Raw genomic sequence first — 16,187 nt, 5'->3', positions numbered from 1 at the left:
CCAGATAGTAGTGCAACCAGTCAGAATGCTCTCCACAGTACACCTGTAAAAATTTGAGAATCTTTAGTAACATACTAAATCTCCTCAAACTCCTCACGAATTATAGCCACTGGCGAGCCTTGTTCATGATTTAATCAACGTGAAGGACACACAATACATCTTCAGAGATGTTTACACCCAGGAAATTGAAGTTCTTAACTCTTTCCACTGCTGACCCCTCGATGAGGATTGGTTTGTGTTCTCCTAGTTTCCCCAAGATAAGGACTTCCAGTCCAGAGCTTCTGAACTGTCTGCCTTCTTCCACAAATGTGGCTTCCCCTCCACCACTATCAACCCAACCCTCACCCACATCTCCTCCATTTCTCGCTCATCTGCCCTGCCCCCCTCTAGATGCAACAAACATAGAATCCCCCTCACCTACCACGCCACCAGCCTCCGCATTCAACACATCATTCGCCGGAATTTCCGGTGCTTACTACAGGATCCCACCACCAGACACATTTTTCCATCTCCTTCCCTTTCAGCCTTCTGGAGGGACTGCGCCTTCTGGAGGGACTGCTCCTTCTGCGATTCTCTCATGCACCCATCCTTCTCCACCCATCGCACCCCCAGCACCTTCCTCTGCACACGCAGGAGGTGCAACACTTGTGCCCACACCTCCTCCTTCACCACAGTCCGGGGCCCCAAACAGGTCCTTCACATGAAGCATCACTTCACTTGTACATCCAGAGGACTTATTTACTGCATCCGGTGCACCCTTTGTGGCATTCTCTACATTGAAGAGACCGCTCAGCACCTCCTCTCAATTCGCAACCACAGCAACCTCCCAGTGGCCAACTACTTCAATTCCAAGTCACACTCCCAGTCTGACATGTCTGCCCATAGCCTTATGTACAGTCCACCCTGACCACCCACAGATTGGAGGAACAACATCGTATTTTCTGTCTGGGCATCCTCAAGCCACATGGCATGAACATTGACTTTACTGCTTTCCATTAAACCCACTTGCCTTTTCTTTTCCCTCCTCCTTTCCTGTCCTTTCAGTTCTTTCACCCACACAACCCTACCATCCCCCTCCCTCCTTTCTCCACCTATTATCTCATTCCTTGCCAACCCCCCCGCCCTCCCCATTCTTTTGTTTGGATGTTTGCCAGCATTCTCTCATACTTTGATGAAGGGCTCGAGCCTGAAACATTGGTTATGTATGTATCTTTGCCTTTGCTACATAAAGACACTGTTTGACCTGCTGAGCTCCAGCATTTTGTGTTGATCTGATAAATCTGATTTAATTCCATTCAATTTTTGTGGCATCAAATATAACTGATGTAAAAAAAATTGTATTGAACTAATCTATATTTTACATTAATAGTATTTGCCACACAACCTCAACAGAGATCCAGCCAGCCATCTTTGCTCATCAATTGTAATATTCAAATCAAACTCTCATTTCTGTCTAGATTTAGGTACTCCTGGTTTAATAGTTCCTGTTTTCAATAAAAGATACATAGCAGAAGTAAATTTCTTAATATTTCCTCTGCTAATAAGTTTCCACCTCAATACAATTAGATAACTGAATCGCTCAACCTAACTTTACTCTCAAATATCCTCTCAGTTGAAAATAACAGAAAAGAATATTATTAATTATTCCATATTTATTCCTTAATTGTTCAAAATGTTCATAACAATCTTCAATATTTTAAAATACCTTTACTAAAACAAATATTTAAAAATCGATTGTCCTTTGAAAAAGGTAGAAGACTGTTTTGATTCAAAGGCATCTTCGGGATATACTTTCTTTTGTTCCAATTTCATCATTTATCTTGTTCCAAATAGTAAATCAAGTGTTTTAACAATGGTGCTTCTTTAATACTAGTCATTAATTTTGAATCCCATTTATATATAAATTCCTCTGTTAATCTCTCTCCTATTTTATTCAATTCTATTTTAACCCATGCCAGTTTTTCTACTCCTTCAAAAAATGAAGTAGTAAATCTCATTTGAGCTGCTTAGTAATAATTCTTAAAGTTTAGAAGCTGTAGGCCACCCAGTTCATATTTCCAAGTTAATCTTTCTATAAAAACTCTTGACATTTTTGCTTTCCAAAGAAATTTCCTTACATGTTTATTTAATTCTTGAAAAAACTTGTGGTAATAACATAGGTAAGGTTTGAATTGTATTCTTGGGAATCTATTCATCTTAATACAGTTAACCTTTTCTACTTGCATTACTCATCTTAATAACTCACTACTTCCTCACATGTGAACCCTCCTCCCTCAACTCTATCACTCAATATCCAATGTGTTGGCACGTACTTCCTCCGGCAATCCAGATAGAATAAAGAAAACATATTTACATTTAAAGCATACATATTTCCACAGTTATAACAATATATAAGCAAAATAACATCCCCCCCCCCCCCCAAGTAAGTATTGTTTAAATAATACCCAACACTACCTCCCTCCATTTTACAGACTGTGATCAAGGTCACAACTACCTATATGATGCAGCAGGAGTTGGAACCTCATACCCCTCCCAAACCCCCAGTACATTAATCTTTGTTTAATTCAAAGATTAATACATATAAAATGTTTCAAAAATCAACAAGAAAAATAAATAGGCAGTATTCTAGATTATTCAATCCTCCATGAACTGCCAAATCAATTTAGTCATATTAACATATTAACAACAATTTATCTTTTAATTCTTCATTCCACCTGGGCTCTTGGAAGACTTTGCACAAACTCTTATGTATGTACAAAGCTTGAGAAGAACTTATTTTCACTTCCAGGCAGGAAAATCTTCAAAGTTGTATGATGGCACAATACAAACCAATATCCTTTCCCCCCACCCCCCCAAAGAATCTTCTTAACTGGGTTAAATTCTCTTCTTCTTTTCAATAAGTCTGCACTTGTATCAGGGTAAAATAAAACATTACCCAAATACACCTTCTTTAAGACCCATTATTTTAATATTATTTCTTCTACTAAAGTTTTCCAATATATCCGCTTTCTGCCGAAGCTTCTGATTTTCCATAGTTAAAGCAGTGGAAGAATCTTCTACTCTAGTTATTCTATCATCCATGCATTTCTTCTTTCATTTTCCCATCTAATTTATCAAATATTCTCTTCATTTTATTAACAGCATCCAATACTTTATTTATTTCTCCTTTCACTTCCCTTTTCATTCCATGAAATTCTCTTATCAATAAATCAATATTGGTTATGTCTTCAATTTTGATTTAAAAGTTGTAACTTCTTTCAGTACCTTCTCTTCTAGTTGCTGGTCTCTTCTTCTTAACTGCTAGTCCATTGTGAGCCTGACTCTTCTTCTTCTGACTGCGTCACTAAAGGCTTCAGCTTTTTGCACACGTGCGATTCATTTCTGAGTTCTTCCCTGATGCTATCTCTCCGACGCTGTGGGGGAGTAACGTCGGGAGAAGCTCCCTCAACTCACTCCAGAAGTAGCTCAAACGCTCCTCCCTGCTTCAAGCTTGCTGTAGGACTTCAATCTCTTCTGGTCTTCTCTTCATCTTGGGCTCCAGGTAAGGCTGCAACAGTGTTTTCTTTCTTTGATGGCATTTTTAAAATATTGTAGCAGAGTTTAAATGTAATTCATAAGTTTTTATTAGTTTAAAACATTGCTTAATCGGTACTTTTTTGCTAGTTTCCCAGGAAGGTCAGGTTCCTACGTCCTAACTCTACATCAATGGCCTCTTGAAGCCATTCTGTTTCCTCCTCACAGAACTTTGCATCATATCTTGAAAATATTACACATTCCCTTCATTGGAATCATTAGTTTATGAACTGATTAAGAACAGTTTGTCCTTGGCACAGATATCAACCAACAGCTAGAGTACAGCTTCTATCCTCTACGGAAACTGTTCTGCCTCTGACAACTGAATTTAGAACAAAGGTGCATTATGATTTTTCTGGCTGTTTCCAGCCAACCCATCCCCAAGCTTTGAACAAATCTCTGAATTCGGCTTCCACAATAACATTTGGCCCTGCCCAATAAATGGTCCATACCTACAAATGCTTTCATCCACCAACAGAAATCTCACCTCTCTGCATTGGGACCGCACTTTATATCTTGGTAACAATATAGAATCTTGGACCAACTATTTGCAATTACTAATCCCAAAAGGTTTTAAGTTCTTTAATACAGATCTGGAAAGATGTCACATTTATATGATAGATATCAATCTATTTCATTTTATTTGCAGTTTGTCAATGCATGAAAAATATCTCCAGCATGTGAGCATGGTGTATATACCTACATTTTTCCACTTGGAGGCAGCAATTGCACATTATGCTTCCTTCAATCCCACAAACAAAAAATAAATGACTGTACCTACAAGTGGGCAATTTAATTCTGCTTCTTTGGCTAAAAAATGGATGTCAATGGGAGCTGAATGTCCAAGGATGTATGGTGTTTCGGAAAGATAGGCAGGGAGGTAGAGGGTGCGGAGAGGCTCTGCAGGTAAACAACAATATTAAAACACTGAAAAGGAGAGACAGAGGATAGGAAGAGGTAGAATCCTTATAGGTTGAGTTGAGGAATGGTAAAGATAAAAGGACACTAATGTCAGTTAATATAGAGGCCCACAAACAGCAGTTGGGATGTGGATTACAAAATGCAACTGGAAATAGATAAGGCATGTCAGATGGAGAGTATCATGACAAATAACATGAAAGTAGATTGGGAAAGTCAGGTCGCTTTGGGATCCTAGGAGGGAAAGTTTGTGGAGCACCTTGTTGATGAGCCCACCAGGGGATTGGTTGTTCTGGATTGGGTGCTGTGTAATGTAACTGCAAATATCTGTTTCTGTCCGCCATTTTAGATAGCATACCAGCATTCCACGAACAAAAAAATAGGGACGTGTAATTCAACAGTGTCGGCATCTGTGTCTAATGTCATGTATTTGACGTTATGTTAGACCCACTTGTTTTTTCCCGGTTTATATGCCAGATTGAAATTAGGGTGATGATGGTGAGTAACACCAACAGTAATGCTGTCAGTCCCCGCAATGGTCATTGTTGTGTTGAGGAAGTGTCAGGTCTGTAAGAGATGAGTCTGGACACAAGGGTTTTCTATCAAATGTTATTTTTATTAAAACACAACAATTAATAGAAAGCGTGGGAATAAAGCACATGCACACAATATGAAAAAATGTGGGAAAAACATGCAGAATTTATTAAGATATAGCCACACAATGTATAAAAGGAACATGGGAAAAACATGCACAACTTAATAAGACATACACGTACCAAGTACAAGGGGCATGGGAATAATGCTTTGTGATTGCCCTCAATCTGGCAGACCTGGTGTCAAATCTAGGATTAGGGTTAGGATTTGGGTTAGTTGGTCAATATGTGGGCAGCAGGATAATCATCCCTCTTGCATTAACTGGTCTCCTCTCTCAGAGGATCTGTGTCACTATAAAATGCCACTTTTGGATGACTCATGCTTTCATTACCCTATTCTGTTTCTACTTCTCAGTGGGATCAGTTGTGCATTTTGATAGGTCCTGGGGTAAGTTTATTGCCTACATAGTGGGTGACCTTATATTCACATCTTAGGGTCAGGATTAAGTGTGGGATTTGGGATAGGGTTAGGGCTATGGTTGGGTTCTGGTTAGGGTTAGGCATGGGGGACAAGTTAGGGTTAAGTGTGGGGTTAGGGTTAGGCTTAGGGGCCCACAGCAACAGAGAACAGGCAGCAAACCCTGGGACAGCAGGCTGAGGGAGAGAGCAGGCAGAAGACCGCCGGGACATCGGGTTGCGGGAGACAGCAGGTAACACAAAAAATTACGAATATACTGAGAAAGTTACAGTACACAATACACTTTGACCTGAGTTAGTCCTGGAATTCCTGCAGTGCACTTTAGACTGCAAGCGTCTGGTAAAATGACTCGGGGTCAAGGAGGTAAAATGTCGGAATAGGAATGGCACCCTCATTCCTGTTCTGAGTTTATGACACAGCATACATTCTGGGAAAATGGGAATAATTTCCTGGAATGCAGCAGCTATGTTAAAAACATAAGAGAGAAGGAATAAAGGGATCCTATTCTTGTTGGCTAACAGTGGTGTTCATCAGGGGTCAGTATTGGTACTGCTTTTTACATTCTATATAATGATATGGATGATGGAATAGGTGGCTTTGAGTCTAAATTTGCAGATGAAAACAAAATAGGTGGTAAGGGAGGTGGTGCTGATGATACTGAAAGGCTGGAGAGAGACTTGAAAAGGTTGGGGGAATGGGCAAAGAGGTGGCAGTTGAATTACAATGTTCGACAGTGTACAGTCATACATTTTAGTAGAAGAAATAGATGGGCAAGGGGGCATGCCATGTGACGACATGGGGCTAGACTTGAATTCTCTACTCTCTCCGAAAAAGTTTTTAAAAAAGAGTCAAGTAGCCTGAACTGACTGCAAGAAAATAGAAGAGGAAGCTATCAGAAGGTCGATAGAACCAAAGAAAGATAAATTGACTGTTACTTTTCAAGAACTTGAACAAGAAAAAGCTGATAAAAAAGAGAGCCCAATCTTGAAGAAGGATCCTGGAGCTCTCCGGAGGGTAGATGCCCATGGTGATAAGCCTGTCCAAGGTCTCCCATGACAATGGTCATCTGCCACGGGTGAGAATTGACACTGCGCACGTGCGACTCGTCACACATGTGCAGAGCACAAAAAAAACAACGAAGGCTATTTTTAAAAAAAGCCTCCAGCTCCAGCGATCAAGAGGAGCAGGAAGAAGAAGAAGAAGATGTATATTGAACAGAGAGTTTTGGCCAAAAGACAGGGAAAATAAAAGAGCCTTATATATCCACAATTGAAAAGAAGAAGTATATGGATTCTTTCCAGCAAACTTTGCTACAGATAACAATGGAAGTTTAAAAAAATGTAATGAAGGTATAATTGAAAATAAGGGTTCTACGAAGGTGGAGAGAATGCTGTCACAAATGGAACAAAAATCTGAAGTGATGGATACAAAATTTAAAGGTAATGAATTTGAAATTCAGCATGTTAAAGAGCAAATGAAGAAAGTTCAAGCTGAAGTGGCCGCAACTAAAGATCAATGAACTCAAAAAATTGATACGTTAGAAAATTACAGTAGAAGAGATAATATAAAAATCGTTGGTCTTAAAGAAGGTGACGAAAGACAAGATATGAAGAGATTTCTACAACGTTGGATTCCGCAAACTTTGGGAGTAACTAAATTTCAAGGAGATATTGAGAATGAAACAGCTCATTGAGCATTACGACCTAAATACGTTCAATTCTGGTCAAGTTGCTTCATTATGGAGAAGATCTTGGTGCTGGCTGTGAAGCAAGCAAAGGAGAGACAATCATCATTGATTTATAATGATAATAAGATTTTCTTTTACCCTGATATAAGTTTTGATTTGTTGAAAAAAGATAAGAATTCATTACTGTTAAATATGTGCCATGGAAAAAATGTTACACTTTTGTTTTAAGGTACCCAGCAGTCTTAAAGGTTTTTGTTCCTGAGAGCAAAAACAGATTTTTTACATAATCCAATGAAGCGAAAGTATTTGCAGTTTCGCTGCCTGAGAAAATGAGATGAGAACTGGGAAATATCTGTAGAGAGAGAGGAATCCGAAAGATTGCAGTTGGGGATATATAATGAAATTATATGTTTAGAAGGTGAGAGAATATTAAGGAGGACAGGTTTTACCCGATAGATCTGTGTAAAAAATAAATTTGTTTGAGTAGATTTGAGGCATAAGACATCTTCAGAACAGGCTTATTAATCTGTTCCACATTAACTCTCTAAAATACTTTCTATTCTGAAATGTATTTTTATGAATTAGGCTAAATCCGTCCACTAATCGAGCCATTTGCTGCCACGTCCCCACATCTCTCTCATCCAGCTATAATTTAATCTCATTTGGAACACAGCTTTTAATTTCCTCAATTAATATCAATTCTCTCAATCTGCAAAAATCATTATTTATTCCTTTTGAGGTGCACCAACGGGTCAAAACAAAGATTTTTTCAGAGCAAAATCCATATGATTGAGTCCATGTTTTCACCAAACTCCTAAATTTTTGTCTCTATGCTTCTGCAACCAACTCATAAGCTTTCAATACTGCTTGTTTAACAGTATCATAATTTGCCATTTAGTCTGTAGTCAAACTTGAGTATGCAATTTGTGCTTTCCCCTTCTCTTTTTCTTTTGGCCATCTTGAGCTCTCAGCAACCTTTTCAGAAAGCTGAAAATATGTATCTATATCTCCCTCATCAAAAGGAGGAACTAGATTTACCTCTATACAGCCAAAAACCTCTCCCCAGGAGTTACAGCCTCAATTATTTCACTTCCCTCCATCTCAACTTTTAATTTCTCGAATTGAAACTGCCTGTCTCTTTCAATCTTTTCCAAGCCATATTTTCTTTGTCTTTCATCATCCTCCCTGTTTTTCAGCTACCTCTAAGTCATATTTCCTCCATTTTTCAGCTTCCTCAGCCTCATATATCCTCTGTTTTTCAGCCTCCAACACACCCCCCCCACCTTTTCTCTTTCCTCTTCCACCCTCAATTTCTCCAATTCCAATTGAAACTCAACAGATCTATCCTCTGGATAATTTTCTAAGTCTTTCTCTTTTTTTTAAACTTTATTTAAAATTTTATAATATGAATAATATATAGGATTACATTTTTAAAAAATTAAGAATAAAATAATAAAAATTACAATACAGTATCAGTAATCTAAATAAACTATACCCTCCCTAATAATTATTACACATTAATAACCCAACTCAAATTAGTCCAACCCCCCCTTCCCCCCAAAATAAAGAGTGAAGAATTAATAACGTTAATAATATATGTGAGAAAAAAAACCCACTTACAAAAAAAACAACAAAAACATAACCAATTAAAATACTAACAAAAAGAAAAGTAATTAATACTAAAATATCAGACTTAAAAAAACATATTTAAATCAAACTTAAATACATATATTTCACAAATGGGGTTAATTAATATAAAAAATTAGTAGAGTTAGCAACATTATCTATCAAAAATTCTTAAACAATAATCAATTCTTAAAAAAAATTGTAGCATAAAAAAAAATGAAAAAAAACTTTCTCTATAGAGATAAACATTCACCAAATATCAACTAACTTCACATCTATCATCATATTAGTCACATAAACCACCATCTTAAAACAAAATTCAAACCTCATTAAGCATTGTACAATTCAATTTTAGTACTCTTTCACCATTTTTCCCTTTTATTCTTGAATAGTTATCCAATAAAAGTTCCAATACCACATTTAAATATCCCCAATCATTACGTTAAAATTCAAATATCCAAATAATAAAAACACATCTACAACAAAATCTATATCTTCAACAAATGGAGCATAAACCACAAACAAAATTCAAGCCTCATTAAGAATTGTACAATTCAATTTATAACTTTCACCATTATTCCCTTCGTTCTATAACTAAAATAGCAAAATAATATACACCAAAATTACCACTCCTTTCACCTTAAAGTTAAAAAAATATTTAAAAAAAACTTATCCATCCCATTCACATTTAAATTTCAAATATTCCTTATCTACTGAATAAACTTTACAAAAAAAACCACATCAATTTTTAGTTTTTTAAACAATCAAATACTTTCTTATGCTTTTTTTTTATAAACAAAAAAAAAAACCCCTTCACTCTTTAATCTAATAATACGAAAAAAAGGAAAAAAAAAACGGGTAGGAGGTTAAAAATACCCCCTCCCGTCTAAACCGCGCAATGCGGTAACTCCCAAAAAAAAATGGGTGTGAGATAACTCACACATAGCAGATGACTTTCAGGAAATAGTGCCTATCCAGTTCTCTCCCCCAACTCTCACTTCATCTTAAACTAACATCATTATTTAATATTCCTTTTTTAAAAAAAAATAAAACATTAGAAAAAAAAAGGACAACTCTTCTTTTAATCAGCTCCAACTGCCGAGTCACCATTCCTTCTTGGAGCACGGCTCTTTTCTTCCATCTCTTGTCTCCTTAGAGATCGCGGCGGACTATGTCTCTGTTGAAACTGAGTAATTGGCAGCTCTTGAGCAAATGCTATAGCTTCCTTTGAAGAATCAAAGAACTTTGGTTGGCAACCATCTTGGAAAACCTTCAAAACAGCTGGATATCTAAAGGTTGCCTTGTAACCTTTCTTCCACAACAACTCTTTAGCAGGATTGAATTCCCGTCATTGGAACATAACTTCTTGACTCAAATCCGCATAGAAGAAAACTCGATTATTTTGAATCATCAAGGGTGATTTTCTCTGTTGTGCATTTCTAATAGCCACTCGTAAAATTATTTCTCTGTTGTAATAATTCAAGCAACGAATCAAAACAGGTCTTGGACTTTGACCTGAAATAGGTCTTCTACGCAAGGCTCTGTGAGTACGTTCCAGTATTATACCTTCCGGGAAATGTTCTTGACCGAGCACCTGTGGAATCCATTCAGTAAAAAATTTTCTTGGGTCTGGTCCCTCCATACCTTCCGGCAAACCAATAATCTTTATATTGTTCTGTCTGGATTGGTTTTCCAAATAATCAATCTTTTTCACCAAATTTTTATTTTGAGTTTGTAAGTCTTCGACCCTTTTGGTCACATCAAAAACTTGATCCCTTATTTCGTCTATATCTTCTTCACACGAATTAAATTTATCTCTCACTTCAAGCTTAAAAGCTTCAAACTCAGCCATCTGTTGAGAATGTATTTTCACCAGAGTATTAAACCTAGTACCAAGTTCAGTCATAATCTTGGATAATCCCTGCATTGTATAAGATAATTTAGATTCAAGATTCACAAATCGTTCATTCATAACATTGCCGTCAGATGCTACTGCACATGTACGAACCTGAATAACTCTTTGTTCTAAAGGCTGTTTGGCGCGCTCTTTAGGGGGCTCTACCGATGTAACATTAATCTCTACATCCGAAAGCTGTATCTCTCTCCTGGGATCCATTTCAGGCTGAGACCCGATGTTTTTTCTGTAGGTAGGCTCCAAAACTTGAACTTTTTAAAAATGTAGTTTTTTGATCATCTGTTGTCGTTTTTTTTGCTCTTTTTCACCAATTGTACCGTCAGAAGTTAAATTAACAGCACTGAAGTTATCTAAACTTTTAAAGAATTTTAACGGGCATTTCTAGACAAAACAATAAGATAGAGTCAGGAGAGGACTGGAAGGCACGTCTGATCCTTACGCCATCTTGCCACGCCTCCCTTCTAAGTCTTTCTCAACAAATTTTCACCAAAAAAATATTTCACTATAATCCTCTGTATTTCTACTTTCCTCATCCAATGCTTGACTTCAGCCAGCTTTAATGCCTTAAAAGTTACCATCAGTTCCTCTTTTCTCTTGCTCTGCAGGTGATTGTTGTGACAAAAATGTATCAACATCCATTGCTGTTTTTCCACAAACAAGCTTTAAATTAGCTTAAAAAAAATTTTAAAACTCCAATGTTCAATCCGAAGGGACCCCAAAACCCAGCAGCAATAGATATTCACCAAGACAAATAGTTACATAAACAAAAGTTGCTTTTAAATATCTTTAAACATTAAAATAGAATCACACTTTAACTTATCTCTATTGACTTACTTAACCTAAAAACTCCCTTCTAATTCTAAGTGCACGTGTACATAATGTGTGTGCAAGTTCAGAAAAGTTGTTTGATTCACTGTCCAATCTCACTTCTCATTCCTCCAAGTTCACTGGTTGAAGGCAATTCTTATACTGTGCACAGAATTTAACATTTATTAAGTTCATATCATTTTGGTGCTTCCGCTCAGGAAGGTTCTTGTCGGTTTTCACAGAGAGATTTGTTGTTCCAGGATACACAACTGATTTACTTCCATCAGCCACTTCAGTATTTTGCTGACAAAACTTCCCCCTCAGGGTTCTCCAGATGATAACCTCTTTCTTTCAGGTCACCACAGAGTGCCTTTTTGTTTCTCTTATTCCAAGTGAAACATTAGACAGCCAATCCTCTCCTCTTGCATGAACCACAAGGGCTTTAACCAGGCTGAACTAAGCACTCACAATCTGTCTTCCAAACAGGGTTTTCCACATGCTTGCCAACTTGTCCTGTTTCAGTCCCAGCTGGTTCTGCTTACTGTAACACTGTAGAACTGATCTCTGACTCTCTCTCTCTCTCTCTGAGAAAAAGCCTGTTTTACTCTCTCTGCTTGCAAAACCACATGACCCTCTTAGAACAGCCCCAGACAATCTGCAACTCCAACAAGATTTTTCATCTGTTGCCCTTTTGTAAACAACAATCCATTAATGAAGTCTCTTGAGCACTCTCCAAAGCTCTTGCAAAGGCTCTGGGGCCAATATGTCTAGCATTAGCAGAGCTCCACTATTTCAAATAAGATCTGTTTTAAAGTGTTTGTATGTAACCTACTCTATCAAACCTTTCTCAATTTATCTTGCAAAAACATATCTATATACTCTGTCACAAGAGAGTATACAGAGTATACAGAGTTGAATGGTTTGGAGAAAGATGTAACAAAACTAGAAAAAGAATATTAAAGAACGGGGTTACAATAAAAATATAGACTATTAGAGAATTAATATAACATATTACAAATAAATAGAATGGAAAAAACTACTTAAAAAAATATTATGAATTAGGAGAATGGCACACGAAGTTCTATCTTGGCAGGTAAAGGCAGAGGAGTCATTGAGCATGATAACTGCAATAAAATCAGGATGCTGATATTATGACATATAATTTAAAAAGATTTATGACAATATTATCTGAAATGATATAAATCATAATTATTAGCAGATGAAAATGAGATGAACACATTTTTAGCAAATATTGAACTTCCAAAATTAGAAGATAAAGAATGGTTTGATTTAGATGCCCATTTCACAAGAGAAGAGATTGAGAAAGCTTTGGCTAATTTACAAGCTAATGAATCTCCAGGGGAGGGTGAGTTTCCTCCAGACATCTATTGACAACGTAAAGATGGATGTATTGGACTGGGAAATGGGGACCCAGACTCTCCTGGAATCTTTTTCAGCTGCTATAATTAGAGTGCTACCAAAGAAAACTAGAGACCAATTAAAAACCTTATCATATAGACCTATAGCACTTCTGAATGCTGATATTGATGAAGGTGCTAGCTAATAGATTGGGGCAATATATACTAGAATTAATATATACAGATCAGATGCAATTTGTTAAATGAAGACACTCTTTACATAGTCTGGGCAGACTATTAAACATAATACATATGGCAAAAACAAAGTCGAATCCAAGTATAACAGACTTCCTGGACACACAAAAAGCATTTGACCATTTAGAATGGTCTTTTCTATTTATCATAAACCACAACCCAAAATTATAATCAGATGTCAGCAGTTTTTCCCTTGAGTAGATTGAGTAGGCAGAGGTGTGTTCTGTCCCCACACTTTTTATCCAAACGAATGAACCACTGGCAGAGATTATTATAAGGAGAGAGCTGGATATTAAGGCTTCAAAGTTGGACAAGACGAACATAAAATTAGCTTATTTTCCAATGTTGTGTTATTATAGATGTGTGATCCAGCTTAGTCTTGATAAAATTACAATCAACATTAGAAAAATAGGAAGAACATCACGTTATAAAATAAATATGGATAAGAGTGAGATAATGCCATTGAGCAATTTTGATTATGAAAGATATCAAAAAGGTAGTAATTTAAATGAAAGAAAGATGTTATCAAATATTTAGAAATAATGACAGATAATAATGTACATAACTTATATAAATTTAATTATACTCCTCAAAAAAACAGAGAAAGATTTGCAGAAATGGAAAGACTTGCTGATTACTTTAGTGGGAAGAATAAAATGTATTAAAATGAAGGTGATGCTAAGATTACAATATGATTTTTAATCATTGCCTATTGCACTACCTAAAAATCTCTTTAAATTATTAAATAATTATATAAGGCAATTCCCATGGAATAACAAAGTGCCGAGAATTTCATTGGAAAAGCTAACATGGGATTGTAAACTGGGAGTATTTAGGCTTCTGGATTTTAAAAGTATTATTTATCAACACAAGCTACATTTTTATCATGCTTCTTTGAAAGAGACAGTACCCCTTCTTGGATCCGAATGGGATTGTATTCAATAAGAGGAGTCAGTAAAGGACCTTATTTATAAGTGGAATGTTGTTAATAACAAAAAAGACAGATAACCCTATATTAATACATATAATTAGAATTTAGCAAGAAATAAATGAACGTATTGGAAAAAAGCAGGGATATCACTAAGAACACCATTATGTAAAAATGTGTTGCTACCCATGAATCTGGGCAACAAAATATTGAATTCCTGATATGACAGAGTAATAAGATACATTGATGATTGTTATGTGGAGGGTTCTTTTATGTCTTCTAAACAATTAAGAAATAAATATGGAGTAACTAATGGGACTTTCTTTTATTGTCTCCAGCTAAGATCCTTCCTTAGAGAAAGATGGGAGCTAAATTTGGCCCCACGTGAAATTAGTGAAATGAAACGAACGATTTGGCTGGGGAATACACTTAAATTTATAACTAAGATGTACTACGCTCTCCAGTATGCAAGTGCAAAACCAGGTTTACAGAGATTGAGAGAGAGAGAGAGAGAGAGAGAGATGTGAGTCGGATCAAGGTGTTGCAATATGGAAAGATGTTGGTTTGATTTGTGTTTGGATAGCATGACATCAATTATAAATGCAAGATACAGATAAGTTCAATATAATTTCCTACACCAATTATATCTTACACCACAGGAGATCAAATCTGAAATGTGGGATAGAAATAGGAGCGTTCTTACATGCTACGTGGTTGTGCGTGAAGGTGAGACTTTTCTGGCAGGACATTACTAAAATATTAATAAGAATAACAGGAGTGGCATCTTTTGGGCTACTTCATTGAAATAGGCAATAAATTAACTAAATTTCAAATTTCATTTGTTAAAATAGCCTTAGCAGTGGCCAAGAAATGTATGGCAATTACTTGGAAACCTGACTCTCCACTACATATAGCACAATGGACTGCTGAGGTGAATAGTTGCATACCTATGTAAAAAATTTACATACAACTTAAAGAACAAATATGACATATTTGTTAAGATATGGAAGCCATATTTGGATCATATAGGGGCTCAATTATTAGTATAACTACAATAATGAAAAAGATGCTGCTATATCATAAATAAAAGTGATTTTCCCATATAAAATTTTTACGTTTGATATAAATGTGAGCCCTGATGGTGTGTGGATTTATATTACGGGGGAGGGGTTGTTTTGTTTGTTTTTTGGAAGAAAAAAAATTATACTTAAAACATTAGAAGGTTTTCTATGTATATTTATGGAAAAAAATTGTTTGTTGCAAGCTATTATTTCATTGAATTAATGTTCTGTATTGATGCAAATGATAACTACATTTTTCAAAAGAAATGAGCATCTGCAGGATTAATATATATTAAAAAAGAGGAAATATTCAAATGGAAAAATGTCATAACTGTGGATAACAAGAAAAGTCAAACCTAATGAAAAAGCAAAAGAGAGATCAGACAAGGAAGCAAAAATTGGTGGGAAGATAGAGGATTGGAAAGTTTTTTTTTTAAAACTTGCAGAAGGCCACTAAAAAACATAAGGAGAGAAAAGATGAGGTATGAAATTAGGCTATTAAACAATTATCAGAGGATACAAAAGAGCTTCAAGTATTTACAAAGCAAAATAGGTGATTCAATATTGGACCACAAGCAAATGATGCTGAAGAAATAATAATGGGAGACAAGGAGATGGCAAGGGAACTAAACAAATATTTTGCATCAATCTTCACTGTGGAAGACATTAGGAGTGTGCCAGAGATCAAAGGGTACCAGCAAAGGAAAGTAAGTGCAGTTACTATTTCAAGGTAGAAGGTGCTCAGAAGAGGGTAAACAAGTCTCCCAGGCCAGATGGTTTTCACCCTCGGGTTTTGAATGATGTAGCAGGAGAGATTGTGGAGGCTTTGGTAATGATCTTTCATGAAGCAATAGATTCTAGTATGGTCCTGAAGAACTGTAAAAAAAAAATCACAAATGTCACCCCACTATTTAAGAAGGGAAGGAGGAAGTAGAAAAGAAATTATAGACTAGTTAGCCTAACATTACTGGTTGGGGTGTTGGAGTCT

At 36.3% G+C, this 16,187-nt stretch overlaps 1 protein-coding gene across 10 annotated transcripts in view; it reads right to left on the bottom strand.

Moving 5' to 3' along the window:
* ralgps2 (Ral GEF with PH domain and SH3 binding motif 2) overlaps positions 1–16,187 on the bottom strand; it is a 486,036-nt gene that overhangs the window by 359,803 nt on the left and 110,046 nt on the right. Inside the window, exon 1 of one of the 10 annotated variants that reach the window (XM_069937719.1) lies at positions 3,265–3,429. The exons of the other annotated variants lie outside the window; for them this stretch is intronic. The gene's annotated coding sequence lies outside the window, so the exon portion shown is untranslated. Of the gene's footprint in view, positions 1–3,264; positions 3,430–16,187 lie in introns of those variants that run through there. 10 annotated transcript variants of the gene reach the window in all.

Source organism: Narcine bancroftii, chromosome 5 (assembly GCF_036971445.1).
Source record: "Narcine bancroftii isolate sNarBan1 chromosome 5, sNarBan1.hap1, whole genome shotgun sequence".
NCBI lineage: Eukaryota > Metazoa > Chordata > Chondrichthyes > Torpediniformes > Narcinidae > Narcine > Narcine bancroftii.
This window is presented reverse-complemented; position numbering and strand designations above follow the sequence as displayed.